Raw genomic sequence first — 19,321 nt, 5'->3', positions numbered from 1 at the left:
CTCAATCTCCGTGACAGCCCTACACAAGATACTCCTATAATCTCTACATTCCAAAGGCCCAGAGAGGCCGCTCACGGTCTGAAAGCGGTAGCGCTGAAAACCAGAATTCAGGTTCAGCCCTGCTGGGGGAATCAGCCGTTCGACTTTGCCTGGGACTGTCAGGTCTTAGCACTGAAAGTTTCACATCTCGGAAACCCCTTAGTTTTCAACCCACAGGGACAGTGGATGAGCTAGGCCCCGCTAATCCTCTGCTCCACAACTGTACCCGCAGCCTCCCCCGACCCCTGCCTGACTTTGGGGCACAGCCCTGCTCTGCCCCTGCCCCCTTCCCACACCTCACTGGTCCCTCTTCTCACCAGATATCCTTGCCCATCCCCCGTCCCCTGACCCAGCCTCCCCGCCTCTCCACCCTCCCCACTGCCAGCTGGAGGGCTGGGGGTCACCCCGAGGGGCTCTCTGTGCCCAGGGCTGTGCCTGCAGTTGGTTGCTGGGTCCTGAGCCGCCTCTCTCAGGCCTCAGGCTCCCCATCCGCACTGAGGGCTTAGGCTCCTCTGCACCCAGCCTTCCAGAGAGGCTTCAGAAACCTCTTCCTGAAAAGAGGGAAGACGCAGTGGGCCCCCGCCCCCAGCCCTGGCCCCAGGCAGCCGGGAGAGATTGCACTGGTCCTTCCGGTGCATTGATGGAGAGCACTGCTGACAAAGAAGAAAGGTCAGCAGTGGGACAGAGCGGGGTTGGTGTCGGCCTGCCGGCTAGCAGCACCCTCCCCCAAGTCAGGGCTTCCTGGGGGGAGGGGCCCAGGGCTCCTTGGGGTCCTGGTCAATTCATATTGACTCAGGCAGCCGCTGCTTCAGCAAAGCTGGGCATCGAAGCCCCCAGAGGGCTGCGGGAGATGCCTGGGTCATCCTTGGCACCTCCCTCTTCCTCTCCCCTATGGTCGATTAAATCCTCTGAGCCATCTCTGGATTTGGGTCCCCCCTCAGCACCCCTAACCTTCTGCTAGCTCAGATCTTACTGTCTTCTTTGATCTCAATTACTGAGCTCTTCCCAGTTCGCCCCTGCCTGCCCTGGCTTCCCACTGTCACCAGGAATAAAGTCCAAATTCCGAGACTGACATAAAGGTTTTTTTGAGCTCAGTGAGGCTGCCCAGTGCTGCTGGTCCTTCCCTGAGGACTTGAGATTGCCGTCCCCACCCTCAGATGAGCATCTCCCAGCCCTGGGTCGGGTGGAGGAGGCCATCTTCCTCCCAGACATGCCTTTCAGGAACTCAGTCCGTGACTTTCCCTCCCCCAGGACTCCCACCCTCTGGGAGAGGTTGGAAGAGGTGTGCAAGGGATCAGGGCACCTGAGTGCCAGGCCAGCTCTGCACCCAGTGCTCAGCCTTACCCTTCTTGTAGGGTTAAGCCTCAGCAGGGTTTGTGACTAGGGCCCCAGCCCAGTGCATGAGCCCACCCACACCATGCCTCAGACTCCCACCTTGAACTGCTCCGTGCATCGCTTGCCCCAGGTTTTGGAGGCCAGGCGCCATCAGCTCCCCGGCTCATATGAAGGACAAGCCCCTGTGAGGGCAGGAGGGACAGTGGTTAGGGCACAGGCTCTGGGGTCTGACCCCAGCTCCATCACTTACTAGCTGTGTGACCTCAGGCAGTTACTTCCCTCAGAGCCTCAGTGGTGTCATTTGTGAAATGTGGGCAATAATAGTTCCTTCTCCACAGGATGGTGAGATTCATTGAAATGACACATGTTTGCGGGATCAATAAAGTCACCTTTTATCATCATCAACTCCATCGTCATCAGGCCAGCGGGTACCATATCCATGAGATGAGGGCCCGCTCCTCCTGGTTATTTGAATGCACCTTCCACTTCTGCTCCTCACTGTGCCCTTTTGACCTTTTTCCCCCAGCACTTCTTTCCCACATTTCCTAAAATTCCAGGAAGCCCAGCCCTCCCTGGTCTTGAGTTGTCATCTGCATAGCTGCCTTATGAACCTTGTCCTTCAGAGCTGAGCCCAGGATTTAATCTCTTATTTACCCCACAACCCCTTACAGGGTCCTCAAATACAGTAGGTGCCCGATAAAAAAGTTTGTTCAGTTAAACAGACATTCAGGGAGCCTAAGTCACCTCCAGGAGCAACGCAGCAGTGACCAGTCAGGTCCCTGGGCACATCCTCATGCTGATGAAGGGCCCGTCTGAGACCAAGCCTGAGCCACCTCCCACCAGGTCACCGCTTGTGCCCATTCTGGGCTCCTCCGTGCAGGACGTGGGGGAGAGAGGGTGGTGGGTTTGGGCCACTGCATTGGAAGGTTTTTCAGAGCTGGTTCCGCTCTGGTCCTCTGCGCTATCCCTGTGTTTTGTTTGCCTGGGTCCTTTCCCCACCCCCTTGGTTCTCTGTTAAATCGTGTTATTATATTTAAACAAATCAATTCCATTGCAGAGTTTTTCCTGTCCTAATGATGAGTTTGCAGCACAAATGCCATTGATTTCTCACAGCCCTGAAAACCAGTTGATGAATAGCACCGGGCTTGTCTTTGGAGAGGCACTTAGAGCAGCTCTGGGCAGCCCCCCTACTCCTTGCCTGCACTGCCCCCCTTCGCCACCCCACCCCCACACTTCTTCACATTGGGCTGAGGCTGGGTGATAAGCGGGACCCTCAGCATCCTCCGCCAGTGCGGGGGTGGGGATGTCATCACAAGGGGCCTGGCCCCTCACGATGGTGAAGCAATCGTAGTGGAGAACTGTATTGATTTTGGCCAAAGGCAGGAGCGCAACTTACAGAGCAGAGAGGCCGTGCGGTGTGATCTTTGTCTTCCCTTACAAGTTCAGAGCACAGTCCTGAGTGGCAGCAGATAATGGCTTAGGTGAAGCTCAGGTTTCCAGACCTCCATGGGACTGCTGTGTTTTAAAGGGGAGGTTCAGAGGTGAGGGGGAGAAGAAAATGGCAACCCACTCCAGCATTCTTGCCTGGAGAATCCCGTGGACAGTGGAGCCTGGCAGGCTAGTCCATGGGGTCGAAATGAGCAATGAGTCGGCCGCGACTGAGTGCTCACTCACTCACTCAGAGGTGAGGGAGCTGTCCCCACCGGGGAGCTAGAAACCTCTCTTTGTGAAATCCTCCCCAACCTCCAGCGTCAGGGTCAGACTGCCTCTTCAGATCACTGACTTTTTTAAGTTTAGGAGGGCCGCCAGGGCTTGGGTGGACACGAATGATTCTTCCCACCTCTGAGCTGGGCAGCCTGCTTGATGGGCAGTCCCTGGAGAGGGAGGTTCAGCCGCCACAGGAGTCTGAGTTGGGCGGGGGTAAAACGGGAGGGCGCAGAGGAACTGGGGCACACTGCAGTGCGTGCCTCACTGAAACCCCTCACCGACCCCTAGGAGTCATGACTGACTCTTTGCGACCCCCTGGACTGTACAGTCCATGGAACTCTCCAGGCCAGAATACTGGAGTGGGTAGCCTTTTCCTTCTCCAAGGGATCTTCCCAACCCAAGGATCAAACCCAGGTCTCCTGCATTGCAGGCGAAAAACCCTCAAAGTTACCCCTAAAACTATCCTGGATGGGGCTGTGAGCCGGATTGCCCACTGCTTCTCCTGGAGTCTAATTCAAGCCTTTGTTTTAGACAAGAATGCGGCCTGGAGTTGGGAGGGCTGTGTCAAGGTCACAGCACAAGGCAGTGGAGGGGCTGGGGTTTGAGCTCAGGATGGGGGCAAGGCCCCTCTGGCAGTGCTGGTGCACCTCCCCCCAGCTGTCAGGGTTGGGGGCAGGGCAGAGGCTCCGTTGCAGGGAAGACAGACCCCTCACTCAGGAGATCCCCGCCTTCCTTGGCCCTCAGAGCCAGTCACACTCCCCTCCTCCCTCCCTGCAGACAAACCTCCTGTCCCTCCTAATCAGGTTAGCCTCCTGCTCCATGCTCACTCTGCTGAGCTGGGCCAGCTGCCTCTAATGGCCTGTCGACCTGGCCCTCCCCCTGGCTCCAGGGTGGGGGAGGGGAAGCTCAGAAAAGAACTGTGAGTGGGAAGGGGCTGCCCAACTCCCTGGATTCAGACCTTCCCACGGCTTCCAGGCTTAAGTCCAAACCCTTAGCCTGGCATCCAAGACGCGTCAAAATGAGGCCCCACTTCTTTCCCCGTCTCCACAGCCCTGATGGACTCTTCACTACGGTGTGTGCGCACTGAGTCACTCAGTTGTGCCTGACTCTTTGTTAACCCCATGGACTGTAGCCTGCCAGGTTTCTCTGTCCATGGGATTTCCCAGGCAAGAGGACTGGAGTGAGTTGCCATTTTCATCTCCAGGGGGATCTTTCTGACCCCAAGATCGAACCCACGTCTCCAGCTTGGCAAGCCAACAGGGAAACCCCTTTACTGTGACCACAGGAGGCTATTTCTTACCTCCCTGCCTTTGCACATGCAGGTCCTTTTGCTACTTCCAACGTCTCTGGAAACTCCTACGCATCCTTCAAAACCCAATTCTGGTCTCTTCCTCTGGGCTGCCTCCTCTCAAGACTCTCCTGCCTCTGTCTCCCGCTGGATGCTCCATTGGTACGGAATTCAGTACTACTGTGTTTGGTTGCATTATTCTGAGACCCACTTCCCCTTGAGTTTCTGGAGGAAAGGGAGAACATTGTGTTAGAATATGCCTCATGGTGCAGCAATGAAGGAATTGGGCCAGCAAAAAAGAGAGAAGTGGGGGCCAAGGAAAGAGACAGACAGGAGTGCACAGAACAGCTGCTCCCAGCCCCTCCACAACACTCTAGCTTGCTTCCTGCCAGGGAGGCCATTCCCAGTGACACATGTGGGGCCTGAAATAGACGTGTGGGGGCTTTGGTGGTGCACTTGGACAGCCCAGTGCTAAGAACTACCACCACCCATTCCTTGGGCACAGAAGCTCCCCGGTCCTCCCGGGGCCGTGTCCCTGCAGCCAAGACCCCTCCCCCAGCAGTACCCAGGCCTTGCCCCTCTGTTCCTGCTAACTTTGTTTTATAAATAAGCTATATAAATAGGTTCCTCTGATTCCTCGGAGCAGGCAGCGTTTAAGGACTGGGGCACTGCTGCAAGCATAATTGTACTACCGAATCCATCAGCTGCCTAATTACCATTCATTTTGCATTTATTTCTGCTAATTAAAAAGAGAGAAACTCCTAACAACTTTTACGTAAATACTATATTTGTTCTATGTAAAGATGGGATGCTAATTTGCTGGTGATTAGCTGATTATCTAATTTTATAGCTGTCACACAGGCTTGCCCTGTCTCCCCTTTGAACCCCAGATGCCACTCGAGGCCCCTGATCAGGTGTGGGAGGAAAAGGCCCAGGGAGGTCTGCGTGCATGTTTAGAAGGTCTGTCTGAGGCCCAGGGGTCCTCTGGATCACCACATGTCACCAGGGCTCAAGGGGGCTGCAGTCTGACCCAGGGACCTGGGAGGAACCATTGACTCATCCACTGTTTTTGCACAGATGGAGACACTGAGGCCCGGACAGGTCCAGCATCCCTAAGTCACTCCCTAACCCAGGACTCTGTTACTGGGTCCAGTAACAGAGATGAACCCAGGCATTTGGGCTCCCCCTCCCGTGCTCCCTCTGTGTAGAGGTATTATCTGGAGGAATTTGCAGCCTCTGTTTGCAATTGGAACAATATCTGGACCAAACTCCAGCCCAAGTGGAGGAAAGACATAGTCTGGTCTGAGCCCATGGCCCAAACGAGACCCTCCATATGCCCTTCTGTAAACCCCTGCCTGCTTGCACTTTCCCATCCAGCCAGGGCTCGGATCCTCCTGACATCACTTACTGAGGCTCGTCTTGTCTCCCAGTCTGGGCCTTGCACACCGTGGACTGCTAGAATCTGTGTGAGGGTCTGAATCTCAAATCTCAACATGATGCATTTATTTGTGTGAATTCGGAACAAATATAATTAATACATCAAACTTGTGATTTCACACACAGTATTGCTTTAGATGAGTTTAAATAAAAAGAATGCGATTGGTTCAAAGTGATTTAGAGAACAATATGTAAATGATTTAGGTGAAACCTGACATGGTTTAAAACTTCTAGTAACTAGAGTTGGGAACACACTGGCGGAGGGTCTGGGAACACAGATCAGGGGCCAGGTGGCGAGTCCCGGGTCAGCAGCAAGGACGCGAGGGCAGGCTTGGCCAGTCCCTGGCCTGCAGGCCGCCGCTGCCTCATCCCATGGCTGGGCCGACGGCACCCCTGCATCATGCCCTTCTCCCAGCCCGAAGGCCAGTGGAGTTAGCCCCCGGCAGAGGAAACCTCTGCCCTCAGAGGCACTTTATCCGGACTCTGTTTCTGTCTCAGACTGGCCAGGAAGTAGAGCGGGTGACTTCTTGGGCTCCCTGGCCAGCCCGGCTTCCCTGCATTCGTGGGTGAGAGCCTGCCCGACCCTCTACTCTGTCTTCCTCGATCCCGAAAGTCTGAAAATGGCTGGTTCTAGATGGCAAGGGAGAACAGCTTTGACCAGGTCAGGGCCAGGGTCAGCTTGGCCCGTTGGAAATCCCCGAGGTGAGGGTTCCGGTCCTGACCGCTGCTTTCTACAGCCTCATACTCCTCCTCTGTAGATCGTGAGGTCACCGTGCCTTCCTCCCAGGGTTGCCAAAGGGATTCTAAGAGCCACGTGCAAAACTCCTCAGAGGAGCGCTCTGTGCAGCTGGTGGTGAGCCCGAGTCCTGGCCTGGGGGCCAGGGGTGGGGGGCCCCTCTGCCTCCTACCCGCCGCCACCATGTCTGTGCGAGGTGACTCGCTGCGGCCAGGGATCTCCCGCTCATCTGCCCTTTCATCACCCTGTTCACAATCAGGGGAAGCCTGGAAGGCGGCGGGGGCGCAGGCAGATGGAAAACAAAGAGAGAACAAAGGCGCTGCTTCGAAGAGGCCAAAAGGCAGGGGGCCTCCTTCCCCCAGCGGTCCTGGCCAGCCTGTCCCCACCAGCGCCAGGCCTGTGCCACCCCAGGCTGCAGGCCACCTGGCCCGCCCCTCCAGAGACTAGCCCTAGCCTCACAGGGGCTCCCCACTTGCTGGGTGACCCTCAGAAAGTCATTCCGATCCAAGCCACCTTTTTCTTATCTGCAAATGAGGAAGTGGGAGAGCTTGCTGCTCTCCAGCAGACCCCACCCCTCTCACCTCTGCTGGAGTCTCTTTGAGGCCAGTGCATTTCTTCCCACCTTCCGGTCACAGAGGGTCAAGTTGGTGCCCACTTCTACCCATAGAGAGGACCTCAGAGTTCCCTGGGCCAAGCGAGGCAAACAGGAAGCCTGTGTTTACGGCATCTTGGTGCTGAGTGTAAGCATTTGCCTGGAATGAATGAATGACTTAATCAGATGGAGGCTTAACTGTCAGCCCTGTGGTCACTGCTGCTGTTGGAGCCTCCAAGGGAAGGGGAAACCCCTGGACCCTCCAGAGCAGTTGCAAAGAGGAATGGTTGAGAGCTCATAAGAGCCCCAACGCCAGGCTGTCTGGATTCATATCCCAGCTGTGTGCCCTTGGGCTGCTTTCTTAAACCTTTCTGTGACTGTGTCCTCATGTGTTAAAATAGGTATAGTACCTACCTCATAAGCTGTGTTGAACTTACAGGACTTAACTCACATAAAGGACTTAGAAGAATACAGACCGAATAAGATCCATTAATGCTGGGTGTTATTATTATCACCAGTCCTAGCACTGTTGTTGTTTAGAGGAAAGCTCATGCGCCTTCAGCCTCCTGACCCCACCCCTGTACCGCCTGGATGAAGCTGGGGTTTTGCCGGCAGCTGGGGAGGGGCAGCAGGTTGCCATCACGAGCATTTCTGTGTAAGCATTTCTGGTAAATTGTTTAAAGGGGCCTGACTTCCTAAGGTTCTAGGAATTTGTTATTTCTTTTCTCATTCCAAATATGTATGTGTCAGAGATGCCCTGGCAGTCCAGTGGTTGGGACTCGGTGCTTTTACTTCCCTAGGGGCGCAGGTTCAATCCCTGGTCGAGGAACTAACATCCCTTGGCAAAATAAAAAAGGAAAAAAGAAGAAAGTGTAATTGAACTTGTACTTCTAAAGAGGACCTCCAAAATAGTTGAAGCTTCAGGTCCTGCAAACCTGGACTGTCCCCTGCTTATTCCTGTTACCTTGATTGCATTTCTGGGACCTGGCCACCTCAGGAGGATGGCTGAAGCTTTGGAGCCGGCGGAACCTAACCTTTTCCCCTGTGCAGCTGTGTATGCACCCCAGACTGCCGTCTCTACCCTGCACTGCAGGTCAAGGGAGCCTCAGAGAGGGCAGGCAGGGAGAGTGGGACCCTCTCTTGATGGAGACCCTGGATGTGCAGAGTCTAGGGGCCAGTTGGGTCTGAGTGCCCCTGCACTGCAGGCTGATGTCATACCCCCGACCTCTCCCCCCTCCACCCTGGGTGGGCTGGATGGGCAGGCACAAGGGGCGCTCGGGGCCGTGGGAAGCAGGTTGCTGAGCAGGAACAGTTGCCCCAGAGGCTGTCACTGGTGGGGCTGGCTGTGCGCCAGTCCCTGGGTTTTGTGTCAGGTAGGTGGGGACTCAGCATGGCCCTGCCCTGGGAGAGCTCTCAAGGTCGCTGGGGCCACAAGGTTTGCACCTGGAGGGGCAGGGAGTGGGCACAGTTAGGCCCTGCCGCGTGAGGCGTCTCAGGGCAGGAGTTGAGAGAGCCCAGAGGTCAGGAGTGCTGGACACTTGTGGGGAGCGGAGGAGCCTCCTGGGTGATGGGCCCTTGCCTGGGGAGGCCCCCAGAGCAGTGGGTGCCTGGGGCCTTGGCGCCTCTGCCAGCAGCGGGGCCTCTCAGCCCAGGCTCTGACAGGGACATTTATAACTCACAGCTGTGCGGTCCTGGGCCCAACTGACTGTGGTAAACCGATCAGGCTTCAGGAAGTCGAGTCCTGAGGCCACTCCCCACCCCGACCCCACACTCTCCTTCACCTCCTGACACCCACATCCTGTTTTGGGTAGGAGGGGCGGACAGCTGGGGCACTGAGGGGTGGAGGGGGGCAGCCGGGGGTCTCTAACCTGTGGGCAGAGCTGGAGGGGATGGAGAAGTTCAGTGAACCCCCAGAGCTGCACGGCAGGGCCTCCGGCATCACCAGGATCTCCCCCTCAGGACACACACGGGGAAACCCAGGCCCAGGGAGTGCCAGGGGCCGCCCAAGAGCCCATGGGAGCCAAGGAGCAAGAGGTCAGGCAGTGGGGCTTGGGGGTGCACTCTGTGCTCCCATATCTAACTGGAGAGGGGATTAAGCGTCTAGCCCCTACTGACCAACACCAGCCCTGCGGGAGCCCAGTGGAAGAGGGCAGAGGTGAACCAGAGCCTTAGAGGATCCTGGGTAAAGGCACAGAGGATGCTCGGACCCTGGGGCTCTGTGCAGCCTGCAGCCCTCAGTGGGAACATCCTATCCTGAGACCAAGTTCCGCATCAGGCCTTATGTCCACCCAGCTAAATTCTCACAGCAAAATTCACTGGAAGGAACAGTCATGCCTGGTTCTGGGAAGAACAGTACCAAGAGCTTCCAGCATACCATGATTTTGACCCCCTTACCCCCTTTGGCCCTGTTGGCTAGCCAGTTCTTGGGCTTGCTTGACCAACCACCCCTCCCCCCGACCTCTTTCTCCTCCCTTATAAGAAGAGGGATGATACACAATAGAGTTTGCCAAAGCTGGGCCACGTAACTCTGTGACACGATTCCAGAATGAGTACCTGAAAGAACATGTATTTTTGTTCATTACTTATATCCTTATTCAGGTATATAGAAATGTATAACTAGCTTAGCAAACCAATGATGTCATAGATATGATCCCTTTGGACAAGGCCAGATTCATTAGAGCTAAAAATAATAATAATAATGAATGAGTTGAAGTAGAGGCGAATATTAATTAAGTTGTCATACAGATAGCACTCAGCTCAGACTGGGAGAGTCATCAAGTACATAGGAGAAGGCCTAAAGTTTGGGGAACACTGAGGCTCTTCTCTTCTTTAAACTCTGGTTCTTGACCTCCTCCAGAACTGTACCCCCACAGGCAGGAGGGGATGAGGGGGGAGTAGGCTGGTTTTCCAAGGAGGTGGACACACAGAATGACTCCCAAGTGTTGGGATCTGGTGAACAATTCATAATGAGGAAAGAATTCAGGCAGGGGTCAAAGAGTGGCTTTGGAAGTGGCTGCCGGCTGGCTAGCCGTATGAGATAATTCCCCGAAGCCAGGCACAGCTCAAAGAGTACACCACGGGCTTAGAGGCCCAGCTAAAAATACCCCCCGACAGCTTCTCCCTGTCACCCTGCCTGGGGCCGCACAGGAAGGCCCTGGCTCTCTGCCTGTCTCACCAGGAAGAAAAAGACAACAACATAAAGCCACCGAGCCCAGAAAAAACAAAACTTACATAGATTTCACATTTTGTTAAGACTCCCACCAGGAGGAGTTGGCTTGCTGGCTGGAGCGCCACAGGGCAGGGAAGGTAGCCAGCTCTGATAAACCAGGCATCCCGGGGCACGCTTACAGCGCCCAAGAGGCCACCAAGATTAGACCACTGGTGGGGACAGAAGTGGGGAGAGTGGGCTGCCACCTGCGTCCCTGGCTGCTCACACGCATCCTGTCTCTCTCCCCGCGTACTCAGGACGAGAAGGAGGAGGCCTGTTGGACCAATGCTGCGAGGGGTGTGAGGATTAGAGCTGCCGTCCATCATTCCCCCACCAGAGCGAGAAAGGTAACACCAGACCCCCGATGCCCTGATGCCCAGGCTGCACTGCCTCTTTCACCTAAAACCTGGCCTGGGGTGAGGTCGGGCAGTGCGTGGTGATGAGGCAGGAGTTATCAGCCTTTTCACCCAGCTCTTCTTGCCCAGACTTCTGAGCTTCTCTACTAATGCCTTGTGTGTATTCCATACAAAATGCTTCTGGGCTTCAGTTTGTCCGTCTCTAAAATGGGTCCCCTACTGACTCCAGTTCTTAAGGATTCTGTGAATCACTTGCACATCCTTGTTATTTGGAGTTAAGCCATCTTCTCAGCCTAGCTCAGTTTGAACCCTGGGAGCAGAGCCAAGGGTCCCAGCCCTTGCGGGTGTAGTATTAAAATCATAGGGTCTGCAGGGCCAGACAGGGCTTGAGAAGAAAGGATTTTCTAGGGCAGCCCTGACTGGAGATGTGTCTCACTGAAGATGTGGCTGTGGTCTCCTTTGTGGCAGGATTTGAAACTCCAAAGTGATCTCCCTGGCAGCTCTGGGCAAGAATTACCATCTGCATTTTTAGACTGTGGGACCAAGGCACAGGCAAGTAGATGTGCCTGCTGCGTCACACAGCAAGCTCTGGCCACATTGTAGCAACTTTGCTTTACCCTATTTGCTATATCAGTCTCTGTACGTCTGCTGAACTGCAGGTCTGGCCAGAGAAGTCTGGCTGTTGAGCCCAATAAACCCCCAGTCTTTTTTGTGTGCCCACGGTGGGACCCATCCATTCATCCACCCATCATCCATCCACTCACCTGTCCATTTGTACATCCTCCTCCTCAACCTCCCTCCTACCCATCCACCTATCTATCCATCCGTCCGCCCACCATCCTCCCACCCCAGTCATCCTTCCATTCACTCATCCGTTCACTCATCTCTTTATCCACCCGTTCTTCCGACCATGTATTTACTCATGAATTCACACATCAAACACACACTGATTCATATCAGGCCAGCCCTGCGCTAAGGGTTGGGTTTTGAAGATAGATCAGCTCTAGCCCTGCCCTGGAGATGGTGTGCTCTGTGATAGAGGCTGATCCATGATCTCAGAGCCAGGCTCCGTTCCATAAGTTCACTGTTTAAGGCCCCTGTGGTGTCTGAGACTCTATGAGGAAGGGAGGAGCAGCCACTTGCTGGTTCTGCAGGCAGGCATTCAGGGAGTGCTTTCCAGGGGAGGTGGCGTTGCTCATTTATCAATGCTCCAGTTGTTTATTGAGAAAGTCTCTGTGCTGAGAACTGCTTGATATTTTGGAGACCTGGCAGGGAATAAGACTGACAAAACTCCCTTTCCTCGTGGCGTGTACATTCTCATGAGGAGACGTGGACAATAAATACTTAAAATAAGATTATGTCATGTCAGATGATGCTAAGTTTTAGGAAGAGAAATTAGCTGAGTGAAGGAACAGAGCCTACAGGATGGATAAAATGTTCTTAGACAAAGGATGATCAAGGAAGGCCTCTGACAAGGTGACATTTGAACATTGACATGAGTGGGAGGAGGGAGTGAACTGGGGCACACTTGGCATGTTCAAGGAAGTGGCAGGGATACACGTGGAAGAAGGGAAGTGAGAGGTAGGAGGGGCAACCAGAGAGGTCCTGGGGGGCCACTCACCTAGGCACACACAAGTAGGGCAGGGAGATGGCTGAGAAGCTGTTGCCCACATCCAGGTGGAAGGTAGTGGTAGCTTGGGCTAGGGTTGCAGGGGAAACGGTGGGAAGTGTCAAAGTCTGTATTTCAAAGATCTGCAGACTGGCTTGTGGGTGGCTTAGAAGTGGAAGACGGGGGAAGAGGGGACAGTCCAGGAAGGCTCTTGGGTTTGGGAAAGAAGCCACTGGGAGAACAGAGGTGGCTGTTTTCCTCAGCAGGGGATGACGGCAGGGAGGGCCGAGTGTGGCCAAGAAGCTGTGTTTTAGACTCATTAGGTTTGAGATGCCTTTGAGACATCCAAGGGGAAAGGTTGAGAAGGCAGTTGGATATATGAGTCTGGGAGGCAGAGAGAGTCCCGACTAGAGATATGGATGTGGGAGCTGCCATGTATAGATGGTGTTGCAAGCTGATGAGGTCATCTTGGGAGTGAGTGCAGATAGAGCGCATCAGACGCCTGCATCTGAGTCATGGGGCATCCAGTCCTTAGAGGGAGGGAAGGTGGGGTGGACGCCGTGAAGGAGATGGAGAAGGTACAGCCAGGGAGGGAGGAGGGGGCAGGCTCTTCATGGGTCAAGAAGGTTTTGCCGGCAAATCAGGGCAAGGACTCTCCAGATAGAGGGAACTGCATTACAAAGGCTCAGAGACCTCAGTAACAGAGCCGTGTCTGGAGAGGAGCGGCGGAGAGGGACAGGGGACCAAAGCTGCTCCCCATTCCACACCTGGCCACACAGAGGCCAGGGCCCATGGGATGTCTGGCTGAGCTGTGAACAAGTTCATGTTCCAGGGACCCTCCCTCTCAACCTGGTTGGCACTCCCTGGTCTCAGCTGATGTCTTATACTTTGCACTTTCTTTTAAGAACCTTTGCCAACCTCTCCCAACCTCCCACCACCCCTCTGGGTCTCTTGGGCCCCTGAGACCTCCCCCTTGGCTGGAGCACTTGTCTGAAAACACAGGGCTCAAGGCAGCAGCTCAGGAACTGTGTGCAGGGCAAGGACACCCGACAGCTTCCTACTGAATCTCTAAGCACTGCCTGGATCCTGTATCTTAAAGGAAACTGTGGAAACTTCCTGGACTGTGAGCTGCCCGCTCATGCTCAGCCAGCAGAGGTGCTCACTGCCTCTGGTGGGCCAGTTGTATGCGTGTTTGGGTGGGTAAGGGTCAGCCTTGGTGCACCTACAGTATTTCATACCCAGCACTCAGCTCATGGTAGAGAGAGGGACCAGGCTTATTCAGGGAAGGCTGCAGAGAGGAAGGCTAGGCAAGGGTTCCACCGGGCGTGAGATGGGATGGGAGGTGCGGGGAGGGCAAGTGATGGGGCAGCAGCGCAGGCCAGCTCCTCTGGCTCAGCGAACACAGCCTGCTGTGCCTGGGAAGACCCGCTGGAGAAGGGATAGGCTACCCACTCCAGTATTCTTGGGCTCCCTCGTGGCTCAGCTGGTAAAGAATCTGCCTGCAATGCAGGAGACCTGGGTTCAATCCCTGGGTTGGGAAGATCCCCTGGAGAAGAGAATGGCAACCCACTCCAGTATCCTGGCCTGAAGAATTCCATGGACTTTATAATCCCTGGGGTCGCAAAGAGTCGGACACGACTGATGTGCAAAGGCCCAGGAGACTTCTCCATACAGAGGACACGATGGAGCCAGGTGGGGACTTGGTGACCCACCAGGCCCCTAGGGAGGTGTGCCTCTGACTCCAAATGGGGACCAGGGGATCCGTGGGAAGCCGCCTTGATGCTGCGTGGCTCGATGGCAGGCTGGTGGCGGGAGGCTGTGGGTAATCTAATTAGTGTGCCGGGCGGATGGGCCAAGTAATCCTGTGCCTTTAGACTCACTTTTCTTTAAGCCTGCTCCCGCCCAATCTCTTGATAAATCCTTCCACTTCCTGGGTGACATCGAGTGGCAGTGGATTTATCTCCGTTGAACAGATGGGTAAACCAGGGCCCGAGAGGAAGAGGCTTGCATGATGCCACAGCTCACAGCTGGCAGGATGGAGCTCTGAACCGGTCCATCTGAACCCCAAGTCCATGCTCAGCCCTGCCTTCTACCATCTCCTGGGCTCTCCTAAAATATCCAGACTTGTAAGCACCTGCATGAAAACCACCTTTCCAACATTCTCATTTTGTCAATGAGGAAACAAAGGCCCAGAGAAGGCAAGACTCTCACCCAGGACTACACAGCAAGCCCAGGGCAGAACTTGTACCAGAATCTGATCTGGCTCACTGTGCCCACCCGGCTCCACCCCACCATCCGCAGGCCAGGGGGCCCCACCCTGGACCCTGCCCGCTTCCTCTTGGAGCATCCACTGCCTTCCTGCTCTCCAGCAGCCTTTGGCATTCCCTCGGGTTGAAGGCACCAAGTTCCTCATCAGAAGGCTCCATTGTGCCTATTGTTTAAATATAGATTACTAATGAAATGCCTTTTCATTGCCTTCCCAGTGAATAGTTTCCGTGTAAAGTTAATTTGCAGTGTTATGTAAATTCTGTTTAACTTCAATCAAGTTTCTAATTATGTTTTTACCGCAGTAATTCCCATTTGATCTGTCATCTCCTGTTAGGTATTTAATGTTCGGGTGGGCGGGTTTGCTTTCCCCTCTGTCTCTCGGTTTTCCAAGGCCTGCTCCCTCCCTGACCCCGTCTGTCTTTCCTCCTTTGTTCCCGCTCCCTCCATCCCCTGCGCCTTCCCTGTGACTCATTCCACCTCCTCTCCTCCTTCCCTTCTTCCTCTTGTAACTGTTCCTCCTTCCTTCCCTGTTCCTCTCTGCTCTTTCTGGCGTCGAGTCTCCCTCCCTCCACATCCCCTGCTCCCGCCTGTCCTTGCCACCTCCCGCATCTTCCTTCTCTTTCCATTTCTCCATCGTTCTTTCTCGCTCACGCGCTCTTCCTCCCTCTGCGTTGCTTCTGTATCTTCCTCCACCCTCTCCCACCCCCCACTCTAGCCCCCCTCTCCTGCTCTGCACCCCCTGTCTCCCCTTCCCCAACTTTTCCCCTCCCTCACCCCTCCACCCTCTTCTTCTTCTACCCTATAGACGCTCACAGAAGCTGTGTGTAGGGGTGGCTTCCGTGTGTGCCTGGGACAGACGGAGGATGAGAGGCGGGCTGGCTGGCTGTTCCTCCCTGTTAAGCCCAGGGTCTGGACTCAGAAGCCTTGTGAGGGTCACTGTAGAGGAAGGACCTCGCCCGGTGCTGGGGGCCCAGCCCTGGTACGGTCGGAGCTGGCCAAGAGTGTGGAAGCTAAATGTGGACTCTCTGGGTACAGGTTCTGATCCGCCCCTTATTAACAATGTGACCTTCAGGCTGCTGTCTGTAAAGTGGGGTGACAACGTTACCTATCTTGTAAGGTCGTGAGTATTCAGTAAGATAATGTATGAAGAAGGGCTTAGCTCAGCCAGGGAGACTGACCCGAACTGGCTTTCATTTGAGAACTCTCAGCCACACCCCTCATTTCTCTGCAGCCTTCCTGAGGTGCCTCTGCAATGGGCGTCCATGCTGCTGGGGTGGTGGAGGTCAGCCTTGAGGTCAGGGCAGGCGCGTAGCCAGCCACAGACCCCCACAGCTGGCGGCCGTCCCCTGGGAGCCAGGTCTCAACCCTGTCTGTCAAGAGATGTGACTTCCTTCTCCCTTAGACGGCTGGTCTTGAGGCTGTGAACAGGGGCGGGCTTGTTGCTCTGGGAGAGCTGCTGAGAGGCACAGACCCCCAAAGCCAGAGAGCCTGAAGACCCTGAGTCCCAGACCTTTCCCCAGCAACAGACCAGAGGCAGAGCTGCTCCCGCCAGGTTGGATAGATGCCCCCTTTCCCCACTCTCTCATGTCTGTGTGTGACCCTGGATGCCCCTTGGGCTGCACCATGGCCTCGTGGCTGCAGAATCACTGCGGTGGGTACTGGGCCCCGACAGGCCCGTCACTGACTCACGTGGAGACTCCCTTCTGAGCCCCAGTTTCCCTGCTGCCCCACATCCAGCACTGGGCTTTAGGGTTCTCCCCACCATTCACGGCTAGGTGGCCGCAGTTTCCCAGCAGGCATCTGCCCTCTGGGTGGGGAGGGCGGAAGGAAAACACCAGACACAGCCTCTGCTGGGCCCTGCTCCTCCCCCCTCCCCTTTCCCCCTCCTCCCCCCTGCTCTCCTTCCCCCTCCTCCCCACTCCTCCCCCTCCGCTCTCTTCCCATCCAGCACGTTCCTGGTGTGTCCAGGAAGCAGAAAACAAGTATTTGGAGAAGGCATTCTTCTGGGTGAAGAAAGGCAGGCTCGGTCCCTTGTCCTTCAGACACAGAAACCCCAGTTGGCCCTTCCCTGCCTGCTGGGCTCCATGACCACCTGACCCGCTGCAAGTGGCTATGTGTGTGTGTGTGTCTGTGTGTGTCCCTGGTCCAGGAAACCTTAGCTGGTCACGTGGCTGCCTTCCCTGTTTGTCTAAGTAAGCAGTTCAGGCCGGCTGCAGCCAGGAGGCTGAGACAGGCAGCTAGGGGCAGGGGGCCACACTGGGGAGGGTGGGGGAGGTGGTGGTGGATAGAGGGCAGCCCTGAGCCAGGTCCTGGATTTCCTTGGGCTCTCGATTTGGTGTGGGGAGGCCTGGCCTGGGGAATGGCCCTGCTTCTGATCCCCAACCCTTCCTGGACCTCCCCCACCTCCATCTGTTAAGAAAAGATATTGGGCTTGCTCGCTAGAGAGCACACCCAGCCCTGAGCCAGAGAGGGAGGGCACCCTCCTTCCAGGAGCAGCTCAGAAAGGCCAGAAAGGGCACGTGGACGCGGCCATCCCCATGGTGTCCCTGGAGCGTGCTGCTGAATCCTGGACCCTCAGCAGCAGAGCCCATGTCAGCACATGGTCACGCATCCAGCCTGCCATTGATTAATCCAGCTACTGTGTGCCAGGACCTGAACTGAGCCAAGGGTAGGGCTGTCAGCACACAGGACTTCCAGAACCTCTGTAGACCCCCACACCTGTGACATGTTTTCTTTCTGTGGGATGAGTAGGATCACCTTTCGCTGGAAAGACCCTGTGCTTCCATCATGAGGCAGCCACGCCCCACCCCACTGCCACTCTGGAAGGATGAAACCTCAGCATTGGGCAGGGGACTCCAGGAGGGGTTAAGAGACATCACTGAATCCCTCATGGACCAAGCAGTGGGGGCGAGGGTCTCCATCCTCCAGAGAGGTTGACATCAGAGCCCGACTTCCAGAGCAGAAGTGGGCTGAGTGCAGAGGCTGAGCTCAGACACCTGGAGTCCTTCTTCGAGCCCACCCGGACAGCAGAGTCCAGGGGAATCCTCTGAGTAGGGCCTTCCTTGGTCGTCTTCTGTGTTACCTGACCTGCGCACTATGTCTTAGCTGTAGAGGGCACAGTCCCCCCAGGTCCTGGAGGAGGAAGAGAAGCATTGTGGTGGCCTGGGGAGCTTCACTTCTGAGTGCCTGCCTGGGTTCCAGCGTCTGTTTATCCCCCATCCTCCCTGCTCTTCTTTCTCTCCTTCCTTTGACAAACATTTCCTGGTGACCAAGTCTGTGCCAGGTCTGTGCTCAACCCTAACCCTGGAGTTACTCACTGCCAAGTTGATGTCAGCAACATCTCAGGGTGAGCTGAGGGTCCAGGGAGGGCTGAGGCCCAGGGAGAGGCAGTCACTGGTGGGCATCAGGCTGCGGCTGACCCCCCAGGCTACCCTGGGTTCAGGGGAGACTTAGGCATGCTTTCTGGATGGGCCCAGCCCGACTCTACCAGGCTCTCAGGTTGAGGGGCGCAGAGAGCTTGCCTCAGGGTCACACAGAGCATACCTAGGCCTCGTCTCTGTTGTGACATAATTTGGGGGTGTTCAGCCTTAAGGGTCCCACAAGCTCATGAGCTCAAGGCTGTTCTGATACAGCTGGAAAACATCAATCCAGAAAAGGAATGGAGGTGGGGTGGCCAGTAATTGAGTTGGTGACACAAGCCAGTCATCCTTCCACCCATGATTGAATATGGATTCTGGCCAGGGTAATTCTAAAGTCTGTGTATCTCTAGCCTTGACTTGCATGCCCCAGGGTCAGAGGCTCGCTACTGCCCCATGGCTATCTGAGTAACTCTCCATGGTAACTTAGGCCTGGCTGCCCACCAGGCTGAAGTCTGGTTCTGTCTTCTACCCTGCCCACCTCAGGCCCATAGACTTGAGGTTTTAGCCCCCCTAACCTAATCTTCCCCAAACGTCAGTGCTTCCAGGAAGATCATCAGGCTGGGCCCCCAGAGAGCCCCATCTGGGCCTGTTTCTTTGGACTAGCGTGGACATGTCACCAGTGTCCCGCCCTGGGCAGCCGAGGTGAAGCCCAAGTGAGCCCCTGGCCAAGTGAGCAAGCCCGCCTTCCCAGCATGGCCCCTTGATCCTAGCTCCATCCCCGTCATCTTTGCCCCGGGGTGATCTCAGGCAAGGACCAGCCCCATTCAGCCCAGGCCGCCTCCCATTAGCGCTCCTCCCCAACTCTGAGCTATAAGAGGCCTTTGTCCGTGGTGGGCCCCGTGGCAGCCACTGAAAGAGTCCTTTGCTCTCTTTGGGCTGTTTGCTTTCTGAGTCGCCTGTTTGCCCAGCAGCCCTGAGAGAGACCTGGGGTGCTTCTCCCATAGCCTGTGCCCTAGCCTGAGGGCCTGTGTTCAAACCTCTTCCCCCTCACTGGGCCCGTCCACTAACTGCTCCGCTCCCACCACGTTGCCACCTGTGGACAAGGGAACCCCCAGCTCCTGAGGCACATGGAATGGGTTTGGCTCACTGGAGATGATGGGTCTAGCCCCTAGGCCGAGTTCCCATCCCACCCAGACACCTGACACTTTTAGGGATTCAGGCATCCCAAACTTGGGGAGAAGGGGCAGTGGGGATGAAGGCATCTCTCTCTGGGTGCTGTTCCCAGGGATTGGCATCACATTGCCCTTGGTGTGGGGGCTTCCCTGCTCAGTGGGGATGCCACACCCACCTTCTACGGACGTGTCCCTCATCTTTGCCCCCCTGAGAA

At 55.7% G+C, this 19,321-nt stretch overlaps 1 protein-coding gene across 5 annotated transcripts in view; it reads left to right on the top strand.

Annotated features, from left to right (window-relative positions):
- The window catches only part of ZMIZ1 (zinc finger MIZ-type containing 1), a 220,203-nt gene that overhangs the window by 38,850 nt on the left and 162,032 nt on the right, over window positions 1-19,321 (top strand). For 4 of the 5 annotated variants that reach the window (XM_052639371.1, XM_052639372.1, XM_052639369.1 and 1 more), the window contains exon 3: window positions 10,600-10,689. The exons of the other annotated variant lie outside the window; for it this stretch is intronic. The gene's annotated coding sequence lies outside the window, so the exon portion shown is untranslated. The remainder of the gene's footprint in view (window positions 1-10,599; window positions 10,690-19,321) is intronic. 5 annotated transcript variants of the gene reach the window in all.

The sequence above is a fragment of the Budorcas taxicolor genome, chromosome 5 (assembly GCF_023091745.1).
Source record: "Budorcas taxicolor isolate Tak-1 chromosome 5, Takin1.1, whole genome shotgun sequence".
In the NCBI taxonomy this organism is placed as follows: domain Eukaryota; kingdom Metazoa; phylum Chordata; class Mammalia; order Artiodactyla; family Bovidae; genus Budorcas; species Budorcas taxicolor.
The sequence above is the reverse complement of the archived record's forward strand: the minus strand, read 5'-3'. Positions and strand labels throughout refer to the sequence as shown.